We start from the raw sequence: 19572 nt of genomic DNA, 5'->3' as shown, positions 1-19572 counted from the left end.
GTTTTATAATATTGTACTATTAAATCTTGTTCAATGAGCGCAGCGATGTTCTGTTTTTACTCGACCATTTGGCATGTCTGTAAATTTTGTGTGTATTCTGTTTCCGGTTGAAGATAGGGGCCGTGTTAAATAGTGCATTTGTATCCCGCCAATAACGTGATCCCAAATACGAACTGTCAAATCGGAAACCTGTCGGAAGAAAGTTTGAAGAAATAAATGTCTTTAAGATATTGACGTTTCTTTGGACAAATTGTATCATTAATCGAATGAAATATTAAAATATTATATTTATGGCTTATAATTAGTTAGGTCAGTATTTAAGTACATACCTACAAATATTATTATTTCAAAAAAAAATTTGGTTTTGAAGTGAAATTTTTTTAAGTGAAAGTAAATTAGAATTAGTCTTCTGTTCACAGAACTAGGTGCTAGTTTACGCTGCGTCGTAAACATGTAAATATAATTGTTATTCCCAATAAAATTAATTAATCGTTTACATAAGATTGCTTTTGATTTTTCTGAATAGTGTAAAATTGAAATATTCTGTTAAATAATAACGATTTCAAAGATTCTGAATACCAAGGAGTAAAATGTCCTCATTTGATAAATAAATTTTTCAAATTGATTACACTTCACTTCTGAAAAAGTTGCAATCGAAACATACCGTTAAAGAAAACTTACCATTAGTAGGACCATACATAAAACAGCTGAACAGAACTGAGAACTAACATGAAGAAACATTTTGAAAGATTGGGCAACATCTCGTAAAGCAATGTCTACGGAAAATAAATATCTAAAATAAAGATCTATCACGAGAATAACGTTAAAATGACTTGTATATCATATATATGCAACCAGAGATGGGCTTTATTTCAAATAAATCCATTTCAAATGGAAATGCTCAATGCAAAATGGGTATTTTCCATTTTGCATTTTAAATGCTTTTCTAAAAACCATTTTGCATTTTAAATGCTTTTCTCAATGCATTTTCCATATTTAATGCTTTTTTGCAACATTCTTCCTACTATCTCCACTCATCTTTTTTTCATAAGCCCCAAATATCAGTCGGTCCTCAACCTCGCTATGAGAGATAATTTTTATTTTTCAAGTTGCTCCCTGGTAGGAGCCCTGGCAATTGAGAGATACCATTACAAAAAATAGTTATTCAAATACTGAACATGGGGCCATGACGCTGTAATATTAAATGTTAGATAGCAGTTTCTATGTTTTTACGTTGGCAACATTGTAGTCCAAGCGATGACCGTAAAAATCTCATCCTATAGGCCACATGAACCAAATTAGTACTGGGCTTTAACCCCAAATAAGATTAGTTAAAAAAACGCATTCATCCAGATTTCGGCCCGGGAGGAGTCCTGGAAAGCGACGACTTCCGGTGTCATTTTTGGGATGAAAATATCCGACGTGCCACATTACCAAAACTAACGACAAAAGTTGATTGCAAATTTGTTATGAAAAAAAAAATCGTTCGGCCAACTTTTGTGTGGGGAGAAGTACCTAACAAATGACATTGTAGGTATCCTTCAGATGCGGCAAAATATCTCATCGGCCACACGAATGAAATCGATGTCAGAATTTAGATAAAAATTCCCTGTTTACGAATATGTCGTTCGGCCGAAATGTCGCTAGAAGAAAGGTATTTTTCGCTCGAATAATCGCGTAGACCACAAGGTTCTCCTCGGCCGAATTTAGGTACTTCTCCCCACACAAAAGTTGGCCGAACGATTTTTTTTTTCATAACAAATTTGCAATCAACTTTTGTCGTTAGTTTTGGTAATGTGGCACGTCGGATATTTTCATCCCAAAAATGACACCGGAAGTCGTCGCTTTCCAGGACTCCTCCCGGGCCGAAATCTGGATGAATGCGTTTTTTTAACTAATCTTATTTGGGGTTAAAGCCCAGTACTAATTTGGTTCATGTGGCCTATAGGATGAGATTTTTACGGTCATCGCTTGGACTATTAGTCCCGCGCAATTTTTTTGTGGTTTCATAATCTGTAGTCGTGGTGTTTTTGGATTTACCATCATGTAATATGTTTGTTCTACATTGATGTCCATTATTAAATCACAAAATTGTTTACAAATTCTATAATTATTTTAATTGTTTGACCTGAGAAACCATTTTGCATTTTGAAAATAGGTATTTTGCATTTGAAATGCTTTTCTAAAAACCATTTTGCATTTTCAAATGGAAAAGTTTTGACCCATTTCCATTTTGCATTTCAAATGGTTTTGGGTACCCATTTTGCACATCTCTGTATGCAACACATATCAACACCGAGTAGCTAAAATAAAGTGTCATTTCTGTGTACAGAATGAAAAAAAAACCATTTGAGAGTTAATTTTTCGAAGAAAATTTCTTCTGAAAGCTTAACATCACTTTGTGATGTAATTATTTATTATATTAAAACACAAATAACTTTTTTTACCTCACCTCTACATGTTTCATGAACAATGTTCACCTCATCGGGAGCAAGTACGTATATACCAAAGTCAAAAATTTAATATAGATTACAATTGAATAGTGGAAAAAGTGGGGAGGGGTAAGAGTGGGCGGAGTTTTTCTATATATATATAAGTGTGTGTCTGTGTCTATGTGTGTGTGTGTGATACAAGCATGATGAAAGTGTGGGATCATCTTGACAGCAAATGATTTAACAATGATGAGTCCACCGCTGCGACTGAAACCAGCATCCAACGATCAAGAGTCATTCCCAGAGAGCGATGAGTAACCGCCCGTCGCCCGCAGTCTACAGCGGCCGGGAAAGCCCGGTTCGTCGTTCGCACCGGTCACACCAATAAAACAAGAAAACTTCCTTCCTACCAACCAACTCTAATCTAAACATAAACTTACGTCTGGCACGGCACCGTCACACTTTTTCTATATTTTTTTAAGTGGCGTGATAGAATCATTTACAAGAGTTTTGATATTCGGTTTTTTACGTGAGTTTATCAGCAGTGTTTTTGTAATAACGATAAAAGCACAGCAGACGGAGGAAACCAAACATAAAAAGACCCGAAGGGTAAGTTTTACGGTTTCTTGGCACGCGACAAGGTCGTCCATCAACACTGAGTAGCTAAAATAAAGTGTCGTTGCTGTGTACAGAATGAAAAAAAAACAATTTGAGAGTATTCTATTCTACAGAGTATATGTTTTGGCGTTTTTCAAATAGACAAAAAGCTTTTTTTTATGGAAGATACTAAATTTATTGTTAATTTCATCTCACAATTTTTTTTACATATTTAAAATAAAAAAACGAATATTTTTGATCTTATATATTTTTGAACATGAATTGTTACATTTTTTTCATGATTTTATTTTTAACTAGCTTACGTGTACCGGCGTTGCTGGGGGTTATTTTTAGGTTATCTTTATACCATAGTGTATTTTTCTATGTCTTTTAAGAAATACCATTCCGTAGTACATTATTTTGATATATCTCATAAGGTTTAGCCAGCGTTAGCAATGTAAGCGCCCAAAATATTTGATCACAAAACATCGACTTTTTTCTACTTTGTATAAATATTATATGCATGTAATATAAATTTAAAACTATCGGAAAAAAAAATATAAGTGATAGTGAAAACCCTATCGAAATCCGTTGCGTAGTTTAGAAGAACTAAGCGCACAAACAGACAGACGAGGATCGCGGCTTTATTTTGTACTATTTAGAGGTTCAATTTTTATTATTTTTTTACAACATGTAAACTGATAATAGCACAAGAGAAATAGAATTTACCTGACTATTTAAGCACAGCAAATGTCATTTAAGGCGATGCCATATGTAGTAATGCATAATCATGTGTTTTTGGTTTGAAAATTTAGTCGCCTAGAAATGTTTCAGATGCTTCAATTAAATACTGCAAGTAGAGTACATCTTGGCGTTTGAAATAATTGAGTATTTATTAGATAAATCTTTTTATAACCCCAGAAAAAAATAATGTATAAGGCCTATGAAAACTGCTTGAAAGTTCAAAATCTCCTATTTACGAACACATTTTCGGTTATGATTTTATTGCATAGTGTGGAAAATTAAGTTATTTATAAAATGATCGAAAAAAAAATTAAATATTTATGCCTGAACATCCACAAAATAAAATAAAAGGCACTTTTTGGCCATGTTTTTTTCTTGCATAAATCAAAACAGGCGGATGGTGTTAAGCGGGAATTTAAACCTTATCGCCATCTCCGTAAGGGTTGTTATTGATTGCGGCTCAATTTAAAATATTACACGACGTAGTGCATCGCCTTAAGGCCCCGTGTTAAGCGTAGAAGAAGAAGATTACTAATTATGTTTCGAAAGGCAGATAATATGTAATTACGAATGATTAAAGGAGCGCGCTAATATTAAAAAAAATATATTATTAATACGCCTAAGAGACTGTTGCGACAATATTTTATAAAATACGACTTATTTTAAAAAAGAACGAAAATCTCCTCGCCTTCTGAGTTAAGTAGCAATTAGAAACACTGAATTTTTCAATGCCTGTAGCAAATTAAATAACAGAAACAGATGTTTTTTATAACAATCTTCTGAGGGATTTTCTTATCATTACTGTTTGAACTCGGCTTCTGAATACATTATTTAATATAAAATATACCCATTTATTTCATTTGTAATAAGCGATAAGCCACATCAAGTTATTAATTTTTTCCCCACGCCGGGATTCGAACCAGCGGCTCCGGTTTACCACTCTATGTCTATTAGACTTTATCAAGGTTCATAATTAATATTTTAAATGCTAAGTCATTTACTGATATTCTTTAAGTTTATCGTAAAAAATGTATATTCATTGGAAAACAATATGACACATGATTACACTAACGGCGTCACACGTAAAAGAGCTTTTTTTTAAATGTTTGGAAAATATTAAGAAGAAGAAAAGCGTCATAATTAATAATAAGACACAATGTGCTCGTCATCATATTCTGTTCGCATTAAACCTTGCTGATAGTTCTTTTCCGCGAAATATTATTTAAATTTAGCTGCATTCAATTGGTTTTCTATATTCACCTCATTGTTTATATCTTTAACGTAACTCTAAAATTTTTCTAAGAATTTTTTCTATTTTAAAACGGAATGTAAATTGTGTAGGTACACGTATTTGCTCGGCGGATCTGCCGACGCAAACACGCTGCAGACATCCGGACGTTTAGACATTCGAGCGGCGTACATCTCATATTACATTGATGGTATATCTAGGAAAATAACTAAATCTAGGAAAAAATCAAATGTTTATGTAGTCAAAATTTTTAAGCCACTCTCGGGAAATGTTGAGATATTGTGGGGAATTCTGAAAACTTTGAAAATCACCTCATACAACTCATAAAACTCATTCTGAAATCTAATGAAATTTTGATCTGAAATCTAGGGAAAAAAATTGTGCTTACGATCACTGAATGACGTCATGCTCATCGACTGCGAATGAGGTCATGCACGGCGAGCTAATCCGTTGCGTACATTCACACACGGATGCGTGACGCACAAACGGATAGCGGACCGATGGAACGAGCCGATCTGTCCGATTCCTACGACGGACCGACCCGTGTGTGAATTTTGCGCATAAGTATCATTATTTTCTCTGTTCAGTCATATATAGGTACTATTAAATAAAGTGACAGACAGATAAGACAAATAGTGTATTTGTTGTGCGCATATACAAAAAAGAAGACATTTAAATATCACCCTGTGAATAGACATTTCAGGAAAGAAAATTCGCTTGAAATGATTTTATCCACGTCTAGCAATGGCTTGCAGTCCATAAAGGTTGGAAAGCTGTGCCTACCATTAGAAAAACACACCAATTAAATAATAATAAATGTGACAAGTTTCTAATAAAAATACAATAATGTTTTTTTTCGATGGATTTCAAATAGGAACTTGTACGTTAGTTTTTTCAGTTGGCCACAACAATCAATGGAAGATGATAATAAAATTACTATTTTCAAATATTAAATGTACAATATTATTCATGCTCCAACTTGAAAAACTATTCAAGCCTTTGGTTATACATCAATCATTGATGTATTAAACTAGATTAGCCCTGTCTAGTTAAATTCATTTTAAAAATAACGCCACGTAGCGAACGTCACAAATATGGAGATGAACTCAACAACCCAACTCTGTTTGAACTCTTTGTACAAGCGTTCAAACTCGTAAGCGAAACCACGGAGAATTTGTTGTCAGAGGTGTTGTAATATGGACATAATTCAAATTTAAATTTTTGGAACTGGGTTATTTTTGTGATTGGAAAAATGAAATTGCCCATCATAGCTGAGAAGCAAAGTAAAAGGTAAAACGCAATGCACAGTGCCCATTTCGCATTGCGACGCAATGCGTGGGCCTTTTCATAAATGTGCACGTGAACCAAACCAACATTGTGTTGCGGTTATTTTTGAATGAATATGCCGTGTCTAGTCTAATTTAGTCTATGACATCAATGCAAGCCACTGATGTTTAGTAATCAGATCTGAATAGTCGGGTACCTATGCTTCTAATTCCTACCTTCTTTTCTACATTTCCTTCAGTCTTATAACGATAAAGAGTACCATTTAATATACGGGCCGGAATGCTCTCGAGGCTGTTCCACCACTGTGGCGACGATGTGAGAAAATTACACTTTAAAACCTGCTGCACTACCCTGTTATACTTCTGAGCTGTGGATATAGTACCTAGTGGCGTAATGGGACAAGCTGACTGTTTGCTACAACAACGCATACAGGAAATTTATACAACTACCAAGATTCTGCAGTGCACTTCTAGTGCAGTTCCACGATGTTCACAGAAGGGAGGATGCACTCATTTCCCGCGTTACTTCGCCACCGACTAGCCAGCTTCTAGAGAAGGACACGAAGAGACTGCATTCGAGTGGTCTAGCTCTTCACTTAATGGGCGATTGATGCAGATGATGTGGCGACCTCCTCATGGACAATTGATTTAATTTACTTTTAATTTTATTTCAATATTACTCATTTACCTTATTTTTGTCTTTAAATGTAAAATTTGTATGTGTGGATCAAGTAATATGGCAGACTGGGATTGCACTATCCTCCGAATATAGCTGGATTAAAAACTTAAACAAAATATACAAAAATAACGTTATTATTCGGTAGTAATAGTCATCATTTCCCCATCTCCTTCCTTTCACAAATTCCTTCGATCTAATAACGTAATGCAATAGTAACGCTAGTTCCAACTAACACACTAAAACTTTGGAGCTGTTTTTATCCTGTAAGAAAGTCATTAATAGATATCTATTATTTATCTACTTATTATGGTACAACGTATCTTTAAATTATTGCCAAAGATAATAAAAATAATTCAATAAAATAATATTCGAGTTCGAGTAAATATCGGTTCTTATGGGTGTTAAAATAACAAACACTACTCGTATGTATTAGGTTGTAACTTATCTAAACGCATTAAATAAAGTTCCCTGGGGTTCAAATAGCGGCGGGGTTCATAAAACTGCGCAATTTTGTTTATTGTATATATGTACCAGTGCCAAAATTGACTGTTTTAGCTCCAAAGCTCCTAATCTTTATTTTAGTGCGAGTCATAAATGTCACCTTACGTCGTTATTTCATGTATGCTCCATATTTGCAAAGCTCAGACACATAAATATTAAACATGGTCATTAGCGCTCGCGAAGCATCGCCACATCGAATCTCGGAATACATTAACTGGAAAATAAAACTAAGCAATTACTGAAAAACTAAACCAATTATTCAAAACATTTTGGTCAAAAAATTGTGTAAAAATTCTTTATTATTTACAGTTGACTTCAATGATTTTTTTCCGACTTACGATTGACGAATACCGAAAAGCTTTTAGTAAATTCTTTAATTACTGCAAAACAAACAAATTATTTAATATTTTTAAAAATCTTTTAGAAAATGATGACTCTCAAAAACTCGTGACTTCAATGGTTTTTTATGACTACCACAGTAGTAAAACATAAGAGCTTTAAGAAAATTATGTTATTACAATAAAACTAAACCTCGGATTAAACACATTTTAGAAAAAAAACACCTTTTCCAATCTTAACTATTGAGACTTAAACGGTTTCTCAGCTCTTCAGGCCGAATATGAATAAGAATAACGTTATAAAAAAAATAACGTTATTAAAATCTAAGAGCTTTAAGAACAGGATTAGGAAAATATAACAGCTTTAAGAACAGAGTTATAAAAATATGAGAACTTTAATTACAGTAAAACAAAAGTATTAATTATGAAAACATTTTGATTTTTAAAAACTGGCTAAATGAAAAAAATTGTTTGTCTACTGTGACATCAATGGTTTTCCCGACATCCGGTTGAGTAAGAGCTTACAGCTTTAAGTTTTAGGTCATCCCCGAGAAGACCTCTCCTATCTTAACTGTGAACCGGGAAAACCTGGCAGCTCAGGATTAGTCATAAAGCGTGACGAAGTCATTAATACGTGACCTACTTCAGGTCTAATAGAATCTACTTTTCTTTGACGCGGAACTTGAACTAATAATGTTAGTGAGTCACCCAATTTTCATGAACGGCGGAAAACTCGTGATGAAATGCTTTATATTACCATTACATTAAAAGAATTCGTCTCTTCGAAAAACACCCTCTCAGACTTTATAGATTTTTTCATAGCTAATATATATATTACCCCCCAGGCCTATGGCATATTTTGTCAGAATGTCAGAAAATTTCCGGCTTTGTAATAAATCCAAATAAATCAAATATTTTATAATGCATTTGAAAATTAAAAATGATTTTAAAGGTGATGAAATACGATTTCAAATGTTATTATTAGAAATCAATCTACCTACACGGTTTTGAAATTTTAAAATAAAGAATGCGACAGCAAAAAATAATTATCAATTCAATTCAATTCAATTTTTCAATTCAATTCTTTTTATAAACACATACGTATACCCGGCGTTGCATTTTCCCTACTTTCTTTAAACATAACATGCATGTATTATCACCTATCAAAATCTGTTGCATAGTTTAGAAGAACTAAGCCCACAAACAGACGGACGCGGAAAGTGACTTTTAGTATAATAGAGACAATTTAATATAATAGAGATTTCTTACCACGGTAGTAAGGGAGATACAACCATTTCTATGTGATCTGTTCCCAAAAGCGAACAAAGCCAGATGGGTTAATATTCATAATATTATAAAGATTAAATTTACTAGCAACATTTTTGAGGAAGACCCATAACTGAATAAAATTAGAAAAAAAACTCAAAACGGTAATTAAATTACATTTAAATACTTCCAGAGAGATTAACAAATCGATAAATGATTTTTATTACATTTACAGAATTACGTGTGCAATCAACAGGTTTTTATTTTAGGAATCAACTGTCAGAAATAAATATTAAAAAAAAAACTAAAAAATCCAAATTTTCCAATTTAAAAATACCGTAATATAGGCTTGCAATAAGAAGAAGCAGAAATGATTATCTCAAGAGGTAAGTTTTGATTTCCTCTCTGAATTTGGTTTTTTATTCGACTTAATTGCCGAGTCTATATCGCAATTTTGTAGCCTCGCATAGAGAAAACTTACGAATAAAAAAAATCTAATTAATTAAGAATCTCTTTCAAAATTTTAGTAAACCGGTTAAAAACGGGATTGCAGGCCTTAACGAATTTATTGATAGTATTCCTGATAAACTTTTAGTAACCCCGAAGTAGTTTACCACAAGTGGTTCGCTACGTTTGGTGATTTAGCAGGGCTACGCGGGTTCATCGGGAGAGGTTGGTTTGGGGAGACCCTTTGACCTCCCTAACTGGTCTCTTGACCCATCGCCTTGAGCGGCAGCGAGAGGAATGGATACACTCATCTCTAGATTCCTACCCACCCCTCGAACCTTTTTCCTTCCCAGGACTTCTATTCCTTAAAGACCCTCCACACCTTTGGGTATGGTGACAGCCCCTGAGGGAAATTATTTTCCCTCCTCGAGGGGGCCCTCCTGCAAGGGGTTAATATGAAAAAGGTAAACTACCGATGGCGTGAATATACGACATCGGAACACGTGTTAAGAGAAACGTTGAACACGTGTTCCGATATTATTACGAATTTACTAAAAGTTTATCAGGAAGCGGCCTGGAGTCCCGTTTTTAACCGGATTCCAATAATTTGAAAAAAAAATTAATAAATCATTAATACTAATGTTTCACCATGTGTGTTAGTATAGCACGATACATAATTTTATTATAACAGCATCGCTCATTTTAATCTATTCTAATAATATGTACCTACTTAACGTTGTTTCATAATGTCTGTTTATTTTCTATCCTACTTCAAATGTAATTAATTATTAGGTGCAGCGATACACAAAATGGGTTTGATTGAGAGATGCAAAAAATGCATCAAAGTCAGTCTTTGTTCTTAAATAGGAAGTGCATAAATACAATAGAATGTCATTGATTAAATTAATCCATTCTTGATTTAATCTGCCATTAACATAATATTATGATTGGTGCAATATTCTTTCATTTCTTTTTAATTTATTGAGAAAAAGAGAACTCTTTCGCAATGACAGCTTCGACAGCTGCCAGAATAATAATGTTTCATGTAACAATTCTACTCAGGGATAGGCATAGAGGGTGGACCGGTACAGATCTCTAGCTGTGCACACGCTTCTTGCTTCATCACATTCGAACATCATTTCATCCATACTATTCAATTAATCAATCCAGCTTTATGATGTATGTCTTGTATTTGGTTGTACGGTTTTGTTTTACTTCTATTTATTACATGGCTTTATTAAATAGCCAAATTTTATTTGATTGCATGGTGTTATTGTACAGCTAAATTTAATTGGATTGCATGGCGTTATTATATAAATTAATTCTATTTATTGCCTGGCTTTATTAAAAAGCTAAATTTTATTTGATTGAATGGCGTTATTATATAGCTAAATTTTATTTGATTGCATGGCGTTATTGTATGCCTATCTTCTATTTATTGCATGGCTTTATTAAATGGCTAAATATTATTTGATTGCATGGCGTTATAGTGCAGCTAAATTGTATTTGATTGCATGGCGTTGTTTTATAGCTCACTTTTATTTGATTTCACGACGTCGTTATTAAGCTACATTTTACTTGCTTGCGTTGCTGTTGTTTTTCTTCGCCCATACTTATTATATTACATTGGTGAATGTACTGTGCCTGTCTCACTAGGAAATCATGTGTTGAGATCAGGAGCAGTACATAACAAAAATTAGAACACAACATTGCACAAAAATAACAAAACACCATATTACATTAAAAATAAAAGATAATCAGCATCATGGCTGTGGACGTGGATAACTTTTATTTCCTTGCATGACTTTGTTATAGCACTAAATTTTATTTTCTTGCGCGGCGTTGTTATATCGCTAACTTTTATTTGTTTACACCTATTTGTTATGTAACTAAATTTTGAACTACAGGGTTTTCCAATAAGATGTGTTATTTTGATATTCAATCGTAGAAGATCAATGGTTTCGTGGCTTGTATGGCACGTAGCACCGTCTTGTTGAAAGTAAACGTTGTCCAGATCAATACCATCTAATTCCGGCAATAAAAAATCATTAATCATCTCTCGATAGCGCAATCCATTCACCGTAAGTGTTGCTCCAGCCTCATTTTCAAAAAAGTAAGGTCCGATGACTCCGCCGGACCATAAACCGCACCAAACAGTCACACGTTGAGGATAGAGAGGCTTTTCAACAATAATTCTTGGGTTTTCCGAGCCCCAGATGCGACAATTTTGCTTGTTGACGAAGCCACCGAGGTGGAAATGGGCCTCATCACTCAAGATGATTTGCATTTGATTCACTCAAGTTAATTTTAATCATTTCAATGCGTTTTTGAAGCGTGTACCATTTTTATTAATGGCGTAGTTTCTTCTTGTCAAATGTCAAAAAATGACAGCTTCAAAAGTAACATCTACCGAAATAGCGGGCTATTCAAAATAACACCTCTTATTGGAAAACCCTGTAAAGTACCTACCAATAAACTTTTTATCTTAAAACCTTCTAAGGATTTGTTTTGCTAGCAAGTGGTCGGCGGATGTATTAAATTTCATATTGAAGATTATTTATGTAATTAATAGGCACACATTTAACGATATTTTTGTCATAAAGTATGAAATAAAAAAATTACTTTGTAAAATTAATGAAATCTTAGATATAATTAAGTACCTACTTTTATTGTCTTATTTTTTATAAATCTTTTTAATAAATGTTTTCTTAATAAAAAATAAATTTTAGATGAAAATACCGCATATTTATCAGTACTTCTTTCAGTGCCAGAAAAAAAACGCTGAATTTATAGCGAAAGTATTCTTTATCGCATGAAAATAATAAACGAGTTTCCGATTCCGCAAATAACTTAAGTCATATTTTCACGAACATCGGGCCAAGGTAACGTCAAAAATAGACAAAGCAAATAGGTCATAACTCTATTAGCGATGTCATTACAAAGACTTGGGTTAAAATAAACATAACAATTGGTTCAGCTTTAAAAAGATAGAAATACGGTTCATTTAAAATAGACTGTTCCCCAAATAGTTTTTTTTTTCTTTTCTTTCAGTTCGCATAATATTCGTGTATTGTGTGTTCTGTCAAAGTGAAAAACTAGTATATGTCTGAATAGGTATAATTTGTTTTACGCATAATCTTAAAAATAAAGTAGAAAAAAAATTGTTTCGAGTCTAAAGCACCAAATACTCTCGAACGGTGAGCTTCGACAATATGAAATTTGATAAGTTTTTTTTCTGTCTGGAATTTCTAGGTCAATGCAACTATTTTTATTACTCAACGTCAAAGTTTCCAAAAAGAATTCGTAAACGGGATATAAATTCTACGTGATTTTTCAGAGATCTAATGTGCTTCTTTCGTAAATTTCCAGAGTGGAAGATACTCTCAATATAGCACTGGTGTAATACCACCATTCAGAATTGAAACGTTGCTTGAAATGTCTTTAGCCGTGTTTAGTGACCAGATCTAGTATTTCCCCACCTTCCCATTTCTTTCTCCTCCCCACTACCTTCAGCCCCACAACATACCCCAATTTGGGATGCCATAGTCTCACTGGCTCCGGTTGGGAGTAGTTGAGACTCCTGTGCGGTATTCATATAAAAATATATGATCATGGTTAGTAGGTATTGCTCAAACCTAAAAAATATTTTATTCATTGACCTACTAAATTGTCGATTATTTGCTTTACTAAACTAACTGAAGACGGTAGGTAAATAACGGGCAAGTATGGATTGTGAATCGTCACGTATGATTGATAAATATTGACAGCAGATGTCAAATGCAATCATAAGAATCACTTAGCGTCCTTCCCATGTCTTATCTGTGTCAAAATCGATTGGTTTTAGGTACCTAACTGAAAACTATCCTAACATGTTCTCTGTTAGGGTACCGACAATCCGTTCAAAAGTATTTCAATTAGATTCGTTTACATCCTCCAATGATGATGAGTTGAAGATATTCGAATTATCGGTCTGGTAAAAGACCACCATTCGGAATCGAAACGTAGCTTTAAATGGCTTTAGCCATGTTTAGAATAGCCAGGTACTTCTCACTTTCCCTTTCCCATCTCCTTGCTCTCTCCTATACCCTCAGCCTTACAACATACATCAAATGGGGATGCCATAGTCCCTCTGACTCCAGACTATTGGGACCATCAGGGTCTGTCTATTGGATATAGTGTGTGGAGGGTTTTTTTAAGGAAATGAAGTAGAAGAGGATCTGGGAAGGTAAAGTATGAGGGGTGGAAGCAATCTGGGGTCAGTGTGTCCAGAAGTGACGTACTCCACTGCGGTCCTGGATTCCGGGCACCCCTGCTAAGTCACCAAACGTAGCTAACCACTTGGGGTTACCCATGGCAGAGGTATTGGTTATCCAATGAATGGTTCCCGGGGCGGCGGTACCCATACCGCCTCCCAAATTGAAAATCTTCCATAGCTTAGTTATCTACGCATTTAATATATGTTCTCAGTTGGTGTCGTCAGCATGAGAACGAGTCGTAATCTCGCTGTAAAACAACCGTCGCTATCTATGTTGCATATAACTGTGATTAAGGCAAATGGCAATCAGAAGAAATAGGTAGGGTAAATATAATAGACACAACTAACTAGTTCCCTTGTTTAATTTCTTTCTTATTATCTGCAGATGAAATGAATCTAAAAAATAACATAACTATTGTTTAAATTAAACTAACAAAAAACATCAATATCTTGATCAGATTATAAGGAGAGACAAATACGTGATTACCCAACTAAAAATCCAGAATATTGCTGAATGCCAATGACGTTAGGCCATTGATGTATTATATTTTTTATTTCCATTAAATTTCATAATTTTAACTCCCTCCAAACACGACGTCTAATTTTTGATCAAATCTTATTGTTTAAAATCCTAAATAATGGTCTGGACTCACCAGAACTTACCAATTTAATAAATCTTCATATTCCGTCTAGATCAACCCGACAATCTGATTTATTTTATTTACCCTCGTGTAGAACAAATATTCGAAAAAAATCCACAATTCCTCATATATGTGCACAATATAATACAAAATTTTACAGCATTGACTTTTTTGGTAATAACCTAAAGAAATATCGATATGAAGTAATGCGTACGATCGATTATTAATATAAGAGTATGGAATGTATCGGGAGCATCTCCTTTCCTCTTCCTATTTTCCTCTTCCTCTCCCCTTCCTTCATCACAAAATTAATTTAAAGATATTAAAACTTCATTTCCAATGAACTTTAGCATAAGAAACTTCTGTGGCTTGTCTTCAGTTAACTTGTATATTTATATTTATCATTGTATATTATGTAAAAGGTATTTGTTTTTTACAAATAAATTAGTAAATAAATATTTGGTTGTATTTAGTCAATGCGTTAGACACATAATTGTCTAACAAAATTAACCCTAAAATGGGGCAAGTAACAAACACTCTTGTGTTTCCCGTAAATTCTTAATTCAAAAGTTGTTCATGAATGGCAAATATAGACATTCAAAGAATATATATGTTTGTGAACGACATAGATATAGAACGGGGCAGCGTTTACGTACCTAGAAGTTGCGGTGAAATACTGCATTCTACATCACGTGTGTTTTCCCTGCATTGCGACCAATTTAAGATTAAATCAAAACAGAATCGAAAGTGTCATACTTGCCACCGCAGTTTTACACAATATTTGTTTAAAAAAGAACATTCCTGAGGTAGATCCGGAAATGTATGTTGATCTCGACAGATTCCGAATGGATAACAATGAAGGCGGTGGCAGCGGTGCGCCCACCACCTCTGGAAGCAATGCTAGGGAAGCACTCATTCATTCCTATTTTGACCACTAAGTATTTATTCCTTGTATCCATAATATTTATATACATAGATAACTACTTTCTTACAGTTTTCCATCAATAGACCCTTTGCAGGTTTTCATTTACATAAACTCATTAGAAATTGGAGAAGAAGTTGGATATAGAGATGTATAAATGTGGAGGAAGCAAGGGAGGTTTATATGGGCATTTGTGTAGAGCTGTCCTCTCTGCCTACCCCAAGAGGGAAATGGTGTGTATTGTGTATGTATGTATGTATAATTTTGTTTCAGGTTGGCTGCCAGAGACACAATATGAATCAACTTGTAACTCATGTGCAGTGTGCACATGATATGGAATAAACAAGGAATTGAAATGATGGACTTTTTCAAAAATATAATTTTTATTTAAGAAGTTGTAGGACTTATGTAGGAAAATTATTATCTTTAAGTAACAATTATATGTTTATAATTTATTAATGCTCCTTATTAATGAAAATATACATAGTTAAAACTAATACATAAATTACTTTTAAATCTGGAGAAACGCATATGAAACATATATAAATGAACTACAAACGGGTAACAATCACCAAACAAAGTAATCAAAAAGCTATTTAACTTCAAACCCAGAAAGTCCACAAAAAAATACATATGGAAACAAAAACTTTAAGAAAACTATATTATGAATATAATACAAAATAAATTCATACATTCAAATACAGAATTCAATAAAACGTCCAAGTACACACACTTAACCATACATACTCACTATAGGGGGGGGCAACATATATAATTGCCTTTCAGACAACATTGAAAAGGAAAAAAAGTGTAGGTACATTTAAAAAAAAAAAGTTTATTTTTATGCTGAATCAGCAAAACACTGAAAGTGAGTAATATTGTTATTGCTTAACTTATGTTTGGATGAACAAACTCCCACTTAGCATCAAACAAAATAAAACTATAAAGAACTACGTTAAGGAAATCAAATCAAAGTAATATCGGAAGAAGACCTCTCTAGCATATTCAAAACAACAACATAGTCCTTGAAAACATATTCAAACATACATAGTCCCCCTCAGAACAGGATCTCCTAGTGAGGAGGACTTCAACAATCTGCGTCGTTTTTATGTATATATATTTCACATATACCCTACAAATGTAATTAATAATATAGAAACTAAATAAAATATTCAACAAATTTGACAGGATACCCATTTTAAATTTTTAAAAAAGTAAGTATGTATTCTTTCAAAAGTGTATATTATTCAATGTGAAAGAGACGATCAAACATGCTGCTGAAATGGAAAATTTGGAAATAGAAAAAAACATGCTCCAGATTAACTATTTAATTGTTTTTCTAAAATAAGTATTTCTAACATCTTTTTCTTTTTTTCGAATTCTAAATTTTCAATTTCTAGTTTCCTTTTCTTTTCCAAATCTTCAATTTCTACTATCCTTTTCTTTTTTTCAAATTCTAAATTTTCCATTTCAAATTTCTTTTTCTTTTTTTCAAATTCTAACACTTCTAGCTCCATTTTTATTTTTTCCTCCTTCAACTGGATTAAAGATGGGCATACAGACAGGCTTGTCTGTTTCGGGGGTGTTTTTTTTTGCAACCTTTTGGGAATATCTGCAACAAGAATAAACGTTCCTATTTTATTTATTGGATTCATAAATCAATTCAAATTTTTATCGATTAATGTTTCCACTTACTTCTCCGAGGAGTTTCAGCTATACCTTCTTGGTTTGTGTTATCTGTCTGGTCCACATCTATCGTAAAGAGCTGCTGACCATCCATCCCAGGATTGACTTCTGAAATCAAATAATAACTATGTAGGTACTCATGTATTATGCAATCTGGCGGAGAAATAGTTTCCTGGTTAAAGAAATTATGACAGTTATTGGGAGCAAGTCTTTAACGGGATAGTTGCTAATTGTAGATTGCAATTTGTGGGTAACTAAATCAAATGTGTATCTGCTTGGCCATAGGGACCTCAAGCATTTACAGAACATATCTATAATACGTACATATTTGTTAACATACATTAAATGAGAAAATGTATTACCTGAACCCATGAGCTCCTGTACTATTAATAACTTTTCTGGATTTAATGTATTGACGTTCTTTGATGTGGCTGAAAAGATAATTAATATTTATATAAAAACCATACCGGCTTATTTTTTTCAGACATAACTTTTGTTGAAAGTTAAACTTTATATAAAAATAACCGTATAACAATATATGACATAATGAGACAACAGTATTCATCACCACCACCGCACCGTGGCAAGAGATAATTGACACATGAGTGTACCCACACCACTTCATCAACCTATACATTTGGAATATAACAACTTACAGTCTCCATCGTATTTTGAAGAAATCCCCACAATGGATTCCTTCATAATGCTAGACACCCACTCCGAAGTGTCCGACATTGGCGGAAGGGGAGGTCCACCGCCTGTTTGTTGCCGAGACTGCCTTTGCTTTCCAGCTTCCTAAAATATACAAAACATACATTTTTTCAATAATAAACAAGTGAAATCATCATGAATAAATGAGTGATAATATCAAATGATTAGTGATTGTAATACCTTTCTAGCAACACGCTTTATATACTCCCACTTATATTTCAACTGTTTTGTTGTCCGTAATATGTTTGTTGACGCATTAAACTCACTTGTCAACGTGATCCAGGCTTTTTCCTTGTCATGTGAGCCCAATGCGTCAGTCCTTTTACACAAAATTACGGATCCATATTTTTGAATTAAGTTTTTTAGCAAGTCTATCTCCCTCGCCGAAAAATTGTTTCCACGTTCGCTGCAAAGATGTATACATTAGTTATGTATTGAAAAATAACTATTAATACTGATATAATTGAATTTTTACTTACTTTTCGCTAACCACACTCATTATTATCGCAAAATTTACAAACAAAACACAAGCGACGCGGCTACAGACAATGCAATTCACGGAATGTTGACATTTGTTGTGTGTGTGTTGCCACATGAAAAAATATATGAACAGTTCCCAATACGAAAATGTGGGAATTAGATTAGTTATCATGCTGTCATCCCTGTTTACCTTTACTTTCGCAGTTGGCGTCGTGAAAAAACTCATTTTGCCGTAAATGTCAACTGCACTGCTAAAGTAACTGCAAACTGTACAGCTAAAAGTAACGGTAAATGAAAAAACCCACCCTAAGATGGCAAGATAAACTTACTCGCGACGTCTTACTGCCAGTAGGTTGTTTTTTCTTATATTCGTGTGTTGCCACGTTCGCTATGTAACTTTATTAAATTTTGACATTTAGCGTGTTCTGTTAGCCAAAATCCTTGTGAATAATTATATTTACTGAAATAATAACTTATTTGTGTGTATTTATAAATGGAAAGAAACTTCATGAGATCTGTTTTTTTGCGCGATAATGATTTTTGCACCTCTCAAAAACACAGCAAGGCATCTGTTTCACAAAAAAAGAGTTTAGAGTGTGTTTGCGACAGCTGGCGACAACTTGTCTGACGAACTTACTAATGGGCGATAATAAAGCAGTAAATTTCAAGTATGTCCACTGGACCTAGTTCAAAGGATTACAATCGTGTTTGTATTTCTGAGAAAGTTTACTTGTATGAAGATATGAACATTAAATTATTTTCACCACACAAATGATAACGATTATTTTTTAAAAGCTTCAAATCGTATTTGCTCACTGTCACTATTTCATTTACTTGAACACCTCAATACAAAATTGATGTCATTCAATGATTCTAAATATGTCGGTAAAGGCAAACAGCCTTACTAATAAACGTGTTTTAATTTACACAACTGATAAACAACCATTTATGTATGTTAAATGGTAATTTATCCGTTGTCGATTAATTTTCATTTGCCTAGATCATCATGACAAATTGTGAAAATTTTCAGATTTCGTGAACACGTGTTCCGACATCGTAATAATATATACGTAATTTACTAAACTGCTAAACTACTCAGGAAACCTGTTCGAATTCATTCGTAATTCCTGCAACTCGTTTTTACCTAATTACGAATAACTTTAAGACATTCTTAATAAATTAGTAATACTCATTTTTCTCTGTGCAGAGTTCCTTCATATGACTATTATTACAAGATCTTGATATATTACAAGAATTCCATATCTAAACAGAGCAGTAAAAGAACAGAACACCATTGAAAAGTCATGAAAAGTGATGAAAAAAATAATCTCACCTACA

The 19572-nt window shown here is 33.5% G+C and overlaps 2 long non-coding RNA genes across 2 annotated transcripts; one reads left to right on the top strand and one right to left on the bottom strand.

Annotated features, from left to right (window-relative positions):
- The first annotated feature begins 15178 nt into the window (after positions 1 to 15178).
- LOC149421864 (uncharacterized) lies at positions 15179 to 15812 on the top strand. The gene is made up of 2 exons (XR_016302515.1): positions 15179 to 15373; positions 15631 to 15812. It is a non-coding gene; the product is annotated as an uncharacterized LOC149421864 (long non-coding RNA).
- A 1894-nt stretch (positions 15813 to 17706) lies between these two features.
- On the bottom strand, positions 17707 to 18508 carry LOC149421863 (uncharacterized). The gene is made up of 3 exons (XR_016302514.1): positions 18234 to 18508; positions 17935 to 18160; positions 17707 to 17838 (listed from the first exon to the last, which is right to left on the bottom strand). It is a non-coding gene; the product is annotated as an uncharacterized LOC149421863 (long non-coding RNA).
- Positions 18509 to 19572: the final 1064 nt, after the last annotated feature.

The sequence above is a fragment of the Hesperophylax consimilis genome, chromosome 8, assembly GCF_061612785.1.
Source record: "Hesperophylax consimilis isolate HC1 chromosome 8, BYU_Hcon_1.0, whole genome shotgun sequence".
Taxonomy (NCBI): Eukaryota; Metazoa; Arthropoda; class Insecta; order Trichoptera; family Limnephilidae; genus Hesperophylax; species Hesperophylax consimilis.
The sequence above is the reverse complement of the archived record's forward strand: the minus strand, read 5'-3'. Positions and strand labels throughout refer to the sequence as shown.